Genomic DNA, 9,588 nt, shown 5'->3' with positions numbered 1-9,588 from the left:
CTGAACAAGATCGACCCTGGAAACGGTCGTACACCATAAGGTCGCTGAAAAACAGAACCATAAATATTCAGTAATATAAATATACGTAATAAATAACAATAAAAGACAATGTAAACAGTCCAATCCTAAACACACAATAAAAGGGCGGGCAATACTCGCCTCCGTGTCTTTAATAAACTATGACTTTACGTCATGAAATAGGAAAATCATTTAGTTTTACATCAAGACACGGAGGCTCATATTGCAAGTTCAAAGCTGATCAATAATAGAAGAAAACACATGAGTGGGAGGACGGAAATAAAATTCTCTAAACGTCGTGGCCCTAGACCAGTCAGCCAAACGCAAAATATCCTCCAAACGAGTCCCCGAAACAGCCAGGGCAGTGGCAGCCGCGCCCCTGGCCGAATGAGCGGTAAAGCCCGCCGTATCAATCCCTGAAAGGGAAATGACCCACTTCATCCAACGCGCCAAAGTGGGACTAGTCACCGGGCCAAAAGGATGGCGAATAGAGAAAAAAAGTTGTGGGGACGTTCGCGGAGCGGTGAGTCCGAGTGCGCACTCATAATTCCCGCAAGCAGGCTACAGGACAAAGCACTGGAGAAGACGGAAACAGGGATAAGACACAGACCGAATAATGGTCTTGGTGCGCTGCGTAATGTTAAACGTGACGCCCTCGGGAGTAAAAGGATCTCGCATCATGATCCAGAGCCCTGACATCGAAACCCTCTTACAGGAAATGAGGCAAAAGAGGGTCAGCAACTTGGCCGACAGCTGACGGAGGGAAAGAGCCACGTTTTCAGGCCACGCAGAGAGGAAAGGAAGGACCAGGGAAACGTCCCACGTAGTGGTGAAGCGTGGCCGAGGAGGCCGAGCCAAGCGTGAGCCACGTAGTAGGCGTGACACCGAAGTGTGTTGACCCGCCGTAACGCCATCCAAAGAAATCGCTGAACGGAACAAATTAATGGTCCGATAAGCTTTTCCTGCTTCAAAAAGAGACGTAGAGAATAGTAATAAATGGGTCACAGGCGCCGAAATGGGATCCAGGTCCCGTCCACGCACTAGCTAACCCAAGATCCCCAAGCTGCCCGGTAAGACTTTCGGGTGCCGGGAGCCCAAACGTTGTCCAGGAGGCGTCTAGTTGCCTCCGAAATTCCCTCGACCTCTCCGGGAGTCCTGAGATTCGGCACGCCAGAAGTTGAAGGGAGCCGTCGACCAGCAGGGGATGTGGAGTACCCAGAGGGTCCTGGAGGAGATCCGTCCGATCCGGAGGAAGGAGAGGTACATCCACCAGGAGGATCGGATACCAGGCTTGAGTCCCCCAGAAGGGGATCACCACCACCAATTCCGCAATCTGATGACGAGTCTGTAGCAGCATCCTCGGGATCATGGCAAAAGATGGAAACGCGTAATGTAGAGCTGACGACCAGCCCTGGAGAAACGCGTCCACCGCCTCCACCTCCGGATCCGGGTGCCAGCTGAAGAACCTGGCAAGGTGAGTATTGAGCCGTGACGCAAAGAGGTCTATGGCGCAAGGACCCCAGGTGTCCGAGATCGTGGAGAACATCTCCGGTGCGAGCCTCCAGTCGCTGCCGTCCGTGAAGCATCTGGAACTCCGATCCGCTCGGTAGTTGTGTAGACCCGGAAGGAACTCGCTTGTATCATGATGTCCCTGGAAAAACAGTAGGACCAGAACTCTTTGCCAGTCGGGCCAGGTAGCCGATTGGGTGCCGCCCAGGTGATTGACATAGCGGACCGCCGACACATTGTCCATGCGTAATCGGATGCATGCATGTGCGATGCCATTGGTAAAATTCCGGATGGCAAACGAGCCCGCCAGGATTTCCAGAGCGTTGATGTGAAGTTGGGTCTCGGCCTCCGACCATCGACCCCCTGCGGAAATACCCTCGCAGTGGGCACCCCAGCCTTGGAGACTCGCGGCCGACTCCACCGTGAATTCTGGTTGACATCCGAAGATTGCTCTGCCGTACCAGGCTTCCAAGTTGCATATCCACCAACGAAGTTCCTCCCGCGCTTCCTGGTCCAGAAGCACCGCGTCCGCGAACGAGGCCCCGGCACGAAGGTGGGCAAACTTCAGGCGCTGTAGGGCCCGATAATGGAGAGGAGCGGGGAACACCGCCTGGATAGAGGAGGCCAGCAGGCCAATGATGCAAGCCAGGTGGCGTAAGGATAGGGAGGTAGCTGAGAGGGCATGTCTCAACTCCTTGCGTATCGTCCGCAACTTCTCTGACGGAAGACTGAGAGACTCCGCAACAGAGTCCACTGTGAAGTCCAGGAACTCCATCCGTCGAGACGGCGTGAGGCAGGGTTTCTCGGGTTGAGCAGAAATCCAAGAGCCGTAAGGAGTTTCTAGGTCCACAGAAGGTGTTGTAGCAGCGTCGACTGACATTGATGCATAATGAGGATGTCGTCTAGATAGATGACTAGACACACACCCCGACTCCGTAACCAGGCCATGACCGGGCGCAGAAGCTTGGTAAAGCACCAAGGCGCCGAAGAAAAGGCCGAACGGCAGGCAAGTGAAGCGCCACACTTCCACAGGAAGCGCAGAAGATCCCTGGACGAAGAGGCAATTGGGACCGTCAGATAGGCATCCTTGAGGTCCAGCTTCACCATCCAGTCCCCCGGAATCAACAAGTCCCGAAGGAGGTGAATTCCCTCCATCTTGAAGTGGCGATAGCGCACCACAGAGTTCTGGGCACGGAGATTTATCACCGGACGCATTTGTCCACCCTTTTTCTGCACTAGAAAAATGTTGTTGAGTACACCCTCCGGAGTAGGAGGGGCCCTTTCTATCGCCCTTTCTTGAAAAAGGGAATACAGTTCTAAATCCACGAGCACCCTGTCTGGTAATGCCAGAGGAAGTGGTGGGGTAGAAGGGGTAAGATCTGGCGATTCTGTAAGCTCTATGTGGGACCCCTGCACAGTGGTCAGCACCCATGAGTCTGATGTAATGCTGGACCAAACGTGGGAACAAAGACGGAGTCTGCCCCCGACACAAGGAACCAAAGAAGTCCCCACTGGGGAAAGACTTACCGAAGGATTTTCGGAAATTCGGATTCCCTCTAACGGATCTTGAACGCCATTGGCCGCCTCTGGCCGGGAAGAAAAAAGGAGGATTCCTTTGGTCCCGGAAGGGTGGTCTTTGGGTGAAGGAGCCTCTGCCCGAGCTGCGGGCCTGGAAACTTGAACGGCCGGACAGACGGCCCCTACTACTGCCGACCCTAGTGGAGACCCGTCCCTGAAAAACCCTATGCATGGAGGACTGGGCCTTGTCCAGGGCAGTAAATGCTCCCACATATCTGCTGAGGTCCTTGATAAAGGAATGCCCGAAAAGCAGACCCTGTGCATCCTTACCTGCCTCAGTAAGTGCCAGGTTGGCCAGTTTAGGATCTATTTTGAATAGTATGGCTTTACGCCGTTCAATGGCCAGGGAGGAGTTGGTGCTGCCCGCAATACAAATGGCTCTCTGTATCCAGCCAGTAAGCTCCTCCGGATCTATCGGAGAACCGTCCACTCTGGCCGATTCGGCCATTTCAAAAATGTTGGCAAGGGGGCCAAAAATGTCAAGGAGCTTGTCCTGGCAGCTCTTAATTGCCGAATCCAACCCCTTACGGGGGTTCCAGCCGGATTTCGCCAAGAACTGTGTCATCTTGGGATCCACTGCCGGCGTTTCACAGACCTTGTTGGGGATCAATGGCCTGGGGCACTCAGATCTGAGCTTGCTGCGCGCCTCTTTGCTCAGAGGACGGTGCACCCAATGCTCTAAATATTCGCTCACATGAGCCATCGGCAGCCACTCCGCTGACCTAGGGTGGTGGAGGGCATCAGGGTCGAATAAGGGGGTGCCAGAGGGATCCACCAGGGTAGATGCCGCATTAGGGGCGGTGGAGGCAGGACCCATAGACCCAGAGGTGGAAGGCCTAGGGCCAGTAGTGCCCGGAATAACATATTCCATCTCCTCCTCGGAATGGCAGTTCGCCTCCGCATTAGCCTCCGTATCAGAATCCAATTCTGATTCGACATCGCTATTTTGTGCTCTAGCACATTTCCACGTGCGCGCCCTTTCTGCCTGGTGCGGCAAGGCTCTTTTGCGTGATCTATGCACGCTATCAAGGGTGGCTGAATTCACACCAGTCAGGTTCTCCTGTATATTAGGAGTATCATAAACGGCAGGCTGCGGATGAGGTATAGCAGGCGTCTGACTAGAGGGGCCAGGGGCATGGACAGACAAGCCTGGGAGATAGTCTGGGATAACATGGATGACATGGATCCCATGGCTTCAATTATTGCGCTAGATACTGAGCGCTGCAACTCCAGGGCCTGTGCATTCATCTCAGACCTTCTGGGCTCCCCAGATGGAGGGGGGGTAGGCCCAGATGGGGATCGGTCGGATGACATGCTTGGTCTATGCAGATAATAATGATAAATAATAATGATAATAATAAATCAGGTCTACAGCTGCAGGTAATCTAAGGGGAAGCTAAAATGGCAAGTGCTAGCCTAACAACCCCCCAACTAACCAAAACGAGGGGTTAATCACCCCAGGAGCCGCAGAGAGGAGCCGAGACCGTCCGATGTAGATGCAGTGCCGAAATCCTGCGAGAACACGCGCGGGAGCTCCCAAAATGGCCGTCGAGATCTCGCGACCAGCGAGAAATAAGCAGAGCCGGCGCCGGAGAGAGATGGTGAACGGAGCACCAAGTAGAGGAGAGCAAAGAGTGGAGGAACACCTCCGGACGCCGGAGCAGGCCGCAGGTAACGGCCAGAATAAGGGTGGGAAACCGGAAGCCCATAATCGCAAACGGAAAATAATACAGGGAAAAACAAAACGGGTAACAATAAGAAAAAAGGGGGGGAGAACCCCCAAGCGAGGGAAAGGGGCCTAGAATGAATCCCTAAGATATGAAGGCCTAGAAACAATATACAAATATATATAAGGGGAATAAACTCCATTAAGAGACACAGTCTGACATCCAGTAGTCTGAGCAAGCAGAAGCTCCGAGCTTAACCCTTACATCACAGCAATCAGGCCACAAGAATATACTGAAATAGATGTTACTTATCTTGGTGGAAGCAGCAAAGAAAGAGGAAGTTACTGAAGAGGACACTGCTTATTATAGGATCTGTCAGGGGAGGGTCCTTTGTTGTTATGATTATGTAAATTTCTTCTTTGCTGCTATTGGTGGAAAGTAAAGAAGGAGAAAGCAATATGAGCCTCCGTGTCTTGATGTAAAACTTATACCAGCTGTACATATATAATTATATACAGGAGATGCCCAGGTTATACCAGCATGGTCCAGATCACTATATACAAGAAGATGTATAACTTATACCAGCTGTACATATATAATTATATACAGGAGATGCCCAGGTTATACCAGCATGCTCCATATCACTATATACAAGGAGATGTATAACTTATACCAGCTGTACATATATAATTATATACAGGAGATACCCAGGTTATACCAGCATGCTCCATATCACTATATACAAGAAGATGTATAACTTATACCAGCTGTACATATATAATTATACAGGAGATACCCAGGTTATACCAATATGCTCCATATCAATATATACAAGAAGATGTTTTATTTATACCAGCTGTACATATATAATTATATACAGGAGATACCCAGGTTATACCAGCATGGTCCATATCACTGTATACAAGAAGATGTATAACTTATACAAGCTGTACATATATAATTATATACAGGAGATACCCAGGTTATTACAGCATGCTCCACCTCACTATATACAAGATGATGTATAACTTATACCAGCTGTACATATATAATTATACACAGGAGATACCCAGGTTATACCAGCATGCTCCATATCACTATATAGAAGAAGATGTATAACTTATACCAGCTGTACATATATAATTATATACAGGAGATACCCAGGTTATACCAGCATGCTCCATATCACTATATACAAGAAGATGTATAACTTATACCAGCTGTACATATATAATTATATACAGGAGATACCCAGGTTATACCAGCATGCTCCATATCACTATATACAAGAAGATGTATAACTTCTACCAGCTGTACATATATAATTATATACAGGAGATGCCCAGGTTATACCAGCATGCTCCAGATCACTATATACAAGAAGATGTATAACTTATACCAGCTGTACATATATAATTATATACAGGAGATACCCAGGTTATTACAGCATGCTCCACCTCACTATATACAAGATGATGTATAACTTATACCAGCTGTACATATATAATTATACACAGGAGATACCCAGGTTATACCAGCATGCTCCATATCACTATATAGAAGAAGATGTATAACTTATACCAGCTGTACATATATAATTATATACAGGAGATGCCCAGGTTATACCAGCATGCTCCATATCACTATATACAAGGAGATGTATAACTTATACCAGCTGTACATATATAATTATATACAGGAGATACCCAGGTTATACCAGCATGCTCCATATCACTATATACAAGAAGATGTATAACTTATACCAGCTGTACATATATAATTATATACAGGAGATGCCCAGGTTATACCAGCATGCTCCAGATCACTATATACAAGAAGATGTATAACTTATACCAGCTGTACATATATAATTATATACAGGAGATGCCCAGGTTATACCAGCATGCTCCATATCACTATATACAAGGAGACGTATAACTTATACCAGCTGTACATATATAATTATATACAGGAGATACCCAGGTTATACCAGCATGCTCCATATCACTATATACAAGAAGATGTATAACTTATACCAGCTGTACATATATAATTATACACAGGAGATACCCAGGTTATACCAGTATGCTCCATATCAATATATACAAGAAGATGTATAACTTATACCAGCTGTACATATATAATTATATACAGGAGATGCCCAGGTTATACCAGCATGGTCCAGATCACTATATACAAGAAGATGTATAACTTATACCAGCTGTACATATATAATTATATACAGGAGATGCCCAGGTTATACCAGCATGCTCCATATCACTATATACAAGGAGATGTATAACTTATACCAGCTGTACATATATAATTATATACAGGAGATACCCAGGTTATACCAGCATGCTCCATATCACTATATACAAGAAGATGTATAACTTATACCAGCTGTACATATATAATTATACACAGGAGATACCCAGGTTATACCAATATGCTCCATATCAATATATACAAGAAGATGTTTTATTTATACCAGCTGTACATATATAATTATATACAGGAGATACCCAGGTTATACCAGCATGGTCCATATCACTGTATACAAGAAGATGTATAACTTATACAAGCTGTACATATATAATTATATACAGGAGATACCCAGGTTATTACAGCATGCTCCACCTCACTATATACAAGATGATGTATAACTTATACCAGCTGTACATATATAATTATACACAGGAGATACCCAGGTTATACCAGCATGCTCCATATCACTATATAGAAGAAGATGTATAACTTATACCAGCTGTACATATATAATTATATACAGGAGATACCCAGGTTATACCAGCATGCTCCATATCACTATATACAAGAAGATGTATAACTTATACCAGCTGTACATATATAATTATATACAGGAGATACCCAGGTTATACCAGCATGCTCCATATCACTATATACAAGAAGATGTATAACTTATACCAGCTGTACATATATAATTATATACAGGAGATGCCCAGGTTATACCAGCATGCTCCAGATCACTATATACAAGAAGATGTATAACTTATACCAGCTGTACATATATAATTATATACAGGAGATACCCAGGTTATTACAGCATGCTCCACCTCACTATATACAAGATGATGTATAACTTATACCAGCTGTACATATATAATTATACACAGGAGATACCCAGGTTATACCAGCATGCTCCATATCACTATATAGAAGAAGATGTATAACTTATACCAGCTGTACATATATAATTATATACAGGAGATGCCCAGGTTATACCAGCATGCTCCATATCACTATATACAAGGAGATGTATAACTTATACCAGCTGTACATATATAATTATATACAGGAGATACCCAGGTTATACCAGCATGCTCCATATCACTATATACAAGAAGATGTATAACTTATACCAGCTGTACATATATAATTATATACAGGAGATGCCCAGGTTATACCAGCATGCTCCAGATCACTATATACAAGAAGATGTATAACTTATACCAGCTGTACATATATAATTATATACAGGAGATGCCCAGGTTATACCAGCATGCTCCATATCACTATATACAAGGAGACGTATAACTTATACCAGCTGTACATATATAATTATATACAGGAGATACCCAGGTTATACCAGCATGCTCCATATCACTATATACAAGAAGATGTATAACTTATACCAGCTGTACATATATAATTATACACAGGAGATACCCAGGTTATACCAGTATGCTCCATATCAATATATACAAGAAGATGTATAACTTATACCAGCTGTACATATATAATTATATACAGGTGATGCCCAGGTTATACCAGCATGCTCCATATCTCTATATACAAGGAGATGTATAACTTATACCAGCTGTACATATATAATTATATACAGGAGATACCCAGGTTATACCAGCATGGTCCATATCACTATATACAATATGATGTATAACTTATACCAGCTGTACATATATAGTTATATACAGGAGATACCCAGGTTATACCAGCATGCTCCATATCACTATATAGAAGAAGATGTATAACTTATACCAGCTGTACATATATAATTATATACAGGAGATACCCAGGTTATACCAGCATGCTCCATATCACTATATAGAAGAAGATGTATAACTTATACCAGCTGTACATATATAATTATATACAGGAGATACCCAGGTTATACCAGCATGCTCCATATCACTATATACAAGAAGATGTATAACTTACACCAGCTGTACATATATAATTATATACAGGAGATGCCCAGGTTATACCAGCATGGTTTATTCATATCATACATATGTGACTTGTTTAATGCTGTGGTAACAGGCTCTTTTGCATTGCTCGTGTTATTGTGTACCGGTCGCTCTCAGGCCATGTGCAATGTTTAGCTGTTTGCATTTGTTTCTGCTTTTGCTTTAAGGCCGTTGTTAGTTCTTTTATCATTTGTCAGATCAATATAGACACTTCTCTGTGATGAGTTCTATAACTATTCGTTGTGTCGCCCCCCCTCCCCCCCCCATCTCCAGTGATGTATCCCCCTTGCAGAAATTTTTGGGCAGTCTGAACTGTGATTTAAAACCACAACACAGAGCTGTACAAGTGCTGACCAATCAAGATCACGGCTGATTAAAATAAACCGCATTTCCTTGATGCAGACCCCTCCCTTTTTCACGACCACCAATATGGCCTCACGTTTTTTGTTTTCCTGTTCTATATTTATGGAGCCCCTAGGCTAATTCTTTAAATACCACTTCCTGTCTAACATAGCAGAAAACGGTTAGGTTAAATTTAGCGAACCCTTAAAAAGGTTTCAGCAGCATCT

Source organism: Bufo gargarizans, chromosome 8 (genome assembly GCF_014858855.1).
Source record: "Bufo gargarizans isolate SCDJY-AF-19 chromosome 8, ASM1485885v1, whole genome shotgun sequence".
Taxonomy (NCBI): Eukaryota; Metazoa; Chordata; class Amphibia; order Anura; family Bufonidae; genus Bufo; species Bufo gargarizans.
This window is presented reverse-complemented; position numbering follows the sequence as displayed.